Consider the following 4911-nt stretch of genomic DNA (forward strand, 5'->3'; position numbering starts at 1 on the left):
TGATATCTTTATTAGTGCTAATTGAGGTAATTCAGATTTATGATTGTTCTCTCTTTTATTTATTATATAAATAATTTGAATTTTTTCCTTTTGGCTTTGGTTGAGTCATTGGAGACACTTGAGTTATCAAACTCATTGTTGACTGAAAATTGGAATTCTTCAAGAATTAATTCGAGTTCCAATAACTCTAGCCTTTCCCAAGGAAAGACTAGGACCTGAGGAATAAAAATTAATTCATCCACTTAACTTACCTTCATAGTTAGAGGTTAACAAAGTGGGAGAAAAATCCAATTCTCATTACAATTGATAAGGATAACTAGGATAGGACTTCCAGTTCTTCATACCTTTCCAAGAGATTTTATTATTGTTAATTTATTTTACTTGTTATTTAAAAATACCTGTGCCCATTGCCCAAACTCCAAAACCCCAATTTACAAACTCATAACCAATAATAAAGAACATACCTCCCTGCAATTTCTTGAGAAGACGACCCGAGGTTTAAATACTCGGTTATCAATTTCAAAGGGGTTTGTTACTTGTGACAACCAAAAACGTTTGTATGAAGGGATTTCTGTTGGTTTAGAGACTATATCTACAACACGATTGTTTTTTTTATAAAATTCTTTACTGGCAAAAATCCTAACGTCAAAATGGCGCCGCTGCCGGGGAATTGCAAACGTGTGCCTTATTATTGGTTATTATAAATATTTGCTTTCTGCTTGTTTATTTGCTTTTATTTTTGTTTTTATTTTTGCTTTTTCGTAAATTAAGGGGTTATTGGTTTTTATTTAGTTATTAAAAATTTTTCAAAAATTTGTTTTTGGTATTCATCTTGATCTTCAAGTTGTTCTTCGTGTTCATCTTGACCTTCAAGTTGTTCTTAGTTATTTTCTTCGTTTTGATCTAAAAATTTTAGGTTTAGTGTCATTTTATTGTTTTTCTCTTTCCTCATTAAATTCAAAGATTCAAAATTTAAAATTCAAATTTCAAAATTTTAAATTTCAATTTTCAAAATTCAAATTTAAAAAAAATAATAATTAAAATTCAAATCTTTTTCAAAAATCATATCTTTTTCAAAATCTTATCTTATCTTATTTCAAAAATCAAATTTCAAAATTCAAAATTTTAAATTCAAAATTTAAATAACCTTTTAATTTAAAATTTATTTTTATTTTCGTTTTTAATTTTATTTGCTACTATGAACTCTCACCCCTTTGGCTATGAGTCTGGTTACAATTATATTGCAGGAAGAGGAAATTATAATGAGAACAGGCATCAAGGTTGGAACAATCAAAGATGGGAGGAGCCACAAGGATTTGATCAACCCTCATGGCAACAACCACCTCCAATGAACTATCAACAACCACCACCATATGCCTATAAACCCTCTCCTCAACATACCTTTGAACCACCACACTCACAAGCCAACTACAACCATTCACCTCCATATGATCCTAACCCGTATCCACCATACCAACCACCTTATGAACCAAATGAACCATACACAGAACCACTACCTTTCCAACACAACTACTCTCATGAACCACCACCTTAATATTCACCATCTCCATGTCATTATTAAGATGAACCACCTTCCTATTATGAATCCTCTCTCCCAACCAATGAATCCTCATATCCACCCCAACCTCCAATGGATGACAGACTTCGTGTTATTCTTCAAAGGCAAGAAAGGATGAATAAGAGTGTGCTAAATTTCGCGACCGCCTTAGGCGAGTTCGTAAGTATAATAGCTTCCCAATATCTGAGCACTCAAAAAACTCCCATGGCTACATGTGGTGAATCAAAAGAAGAGCAAAGCATGAAGGAGACACTAGACACTTCGGTGGACAATGAGGAACATGGCTTTGTATTGGAACAAGTGGAGGAAGCCATAATAGTTGCAGAGGAAGAAGTGGTTAAAGACTTAGGAGATGCTGAACCTCCATGGGAAAGTCAGGTTATAAAACCTCATTCCAAGGTGATTGAAATTGATGCTGAGGAGGGTGTACAACCTCCAATGCATATCATGACTAAGGACTTGAAAGAGGTCGATCAAGAGATGGAGATTAAAGAAGAAGAAGCACAGCCTCCCATGCCCTTGGTGAGCAATGAAGAAAAGATTGAATTGGAAGAAAGCTACCAAGAGGAAGAGGTTGAAATTGAAGAAGCTTGCAAATAGGTGGAAGTTGTCAAAGAGCACAAGGGAGTGGAGCTTGGAATCACCTTGCCAAAGTTATTGGAGACCCCTCCCCCTAAGTTTCCATCATCCTTCACAACATTCAAGTGGGTAAAATTCATATCCCTTAGCTTTCTAATCCCACTTGAATATGGGCTACTGGAGACGGATGGTCAACTTAGAGCTCTTTGTGGCATTAAGAGTAAGAGGAAGATGGTCAGTGGTAAGAATTGTCCTGCAAGGTTCATTATGGTTGGAAGCTTTCAGTTTAAACGCAAAGGTTGGTGTAAAGCTCAATTGAATGGGTCTAGGAAGTTGTTTGGACGCTTCAGTGAGAATTATAAAGTTGAACCACTCGGATGGAATCATGATGATCAACAAGAAGATGGGTGCAAAAGCAAGATTTGGGACCCCGGAATTCATTCTGGCAATCAACACTCTTGGGGCTCTGTCACTTGCTTTAACTTACTTGAAGGCTTTCTGCGCCTAGTTTGGGACCCCGGATGCCATTGGAATCACAAACATTGGTGGAGATTCTTGGATGAATACAAGCATAAGCCACCATAACAGGGAGCTCACCAAATGTCCAACTTAAGGACTCTAACTAAAAGTACTAGGTGGGAGACAACCCACCACGGTATGATCGTTCATTTTTCAATTTTAATTTTAATTTTATTTCGTTTTGTTTGTTTTTGAGTTTTATTTTATTTTATTTCATTGAACCTGGAATTGTTCATAGCATTCATATTAACAATGCATCCTGCATTTTTTCAGATTAAAAAAAAAAACACGCACGCGACGCGGCAGCGTCGCTGACGCGTCCGCGTCACCAGTGCGTTGGGAAAAAGAAAAGTGAACAGAGAGTCACGTGACAGCGTGGCTGGAGGTGCGCATTTAGCATAATTTGACCCCACGCGACCGCGTCGCTGACGCGTCCGCGTCAGGTGGGAACATTGGCCTCCCACGCAACCGTGTCACCCACGCGGCCGCGTGACCTGAAAATCGACGTCAAAAGGGTGCATGGCCGAAAGATGAGCTGAAGTAATGCTGGACTGGCGCTAGACGCACAGACCTTACCACCCGAACGCGTGCCCCACGCGTCTACGTCATATCCCAATATTGGTCCACCACGCGATCGCGTCCCCCACGCGACCTCGTCACCCAAACATTTGGCAATATGAGCTTCAAACAGAAAGTTACGCGACCGCGCGGCTGCCCTCGCGCTAATGGCACAGATCGATCCACGCGACCGCGTGGATGACGCGTCCGCGTCATTTCATAGAAGCACTATCTGCGCGACCGCGTCACTCACGCGTCCGCGTCGCCTGCGTCGCACAACTTATCCAAATCAGCGCCAATTATCTTGTCTATTCTTTTCTAATCCTAATCTCTTCTATCTTTTCTTTCTTCTTCTTTCTTTCTTACTTTATTTCTTTCCCTTCTCATTCTTCTTATCTTTTATTTTATTTATTTGCATACTTTCATTCATTGCATTTTAATTTTGTATATTTTTATTTTCTAAATTTATTATTTTACCATTGGTGTTCAAATGTTCTTATTTAACTGTTGCATATTCTCTTGAATTATTTTGGGTGCTTAGTAACTTGTTTTATTCTAGTTAGATAATCTTATTTAAATCAATGCCAATCTTTTATACCTATATCAATTTTGCATTGACATGAATTTACATTACCTCTCCTTACCCACACTCTCCCTCATTGTTGCAAAAATTTTGTACCACTGGTATGCCATTGCTTCTATTATTTTCTCACGTACATGTTGAAGCTTCCATGTAAATGAGACCCTTATCAATTGGCATTAACCCACCCATACTTCATTTATTTTCTTATCTTTATTTCTGGGTTACTTTTCTTCCCTTTTTCTTTCAGGATGGCCACCCGAAAGGGAACCGGAAGACGTTTACATGGGGAGACAAACAAGTCCATCTGCAAAATCTTCAGAGAAAAGCATTAGTTGGAACAACCCATCCACTTACACATCTTAGCATGCACCGAGGACGGTGCAATCTTTAAGTGTGGGGAGGTCGATACCGATCTCCATGGGTTAGTTACTCTTCCATCTCAACACCAATGGTTTATTTTCCTTGTTAGTTGTTGCATTTGTATATTTGTTTGATTTTTTGCATATTTTACCACTTGGTTGAAGTAATATTTTCTTTTTCAAGAAACATTTTAGAGCATTTCACTAATTTGAATAAAATTTAATGTTACACTTGTTTGAAGAAATATTATATTGAAACATGGTTTAGAGCTCGAACACACAAAACCAGTGAGATTTTGAGCTTATTTGATTGGTTGCATTTTATCAACCAATATTTTATTTTTGGTGTATATTTTTCTCTCTAAAATTGTGATCTTTGTCTTGATTAATTCTATATTTCCATTATTTGATGTATGCATACACTTACATAATTAAGGCCTTTGTTTCACTGAGCTTACATACCCATATGGCCTTACCCTTTCATTATTCTTTGCAAGCCAATGCTAAGCCTATTATACCCCTTTGTTCTTTACTTTAGCACATCATTAACTCTAAGCGGAAAACAATAATGTCCTTAATTTGAATCATTGGTTAGCTTAGACTAGTGAGAGTGCTCATGAATTAAGTATGGGGAAAGTTGAATTTGAAAATATTTGGTTTGAGAATTGAGTATGTTATATATCTTTATGAAAATGTGAAAGAAATGTTTAGGACATGTTCATGCATTCAATAAT

The sequence above is a fragment of the Arachis ipaensis genome, chromosome B03 (genome assembly GCF_000816755.2).
Source record: "Arachis ipaensis cultivar K30076 chromosome B03, Araip1.1, whole genome shotgun sequence".
NCBI classification, from domain to species: Eukaryota; Viridiplantae; Streptophyta; class Magnoliopsida; order Fabales; family Fabaceae; genus Arachis; species Arachis ipaensis.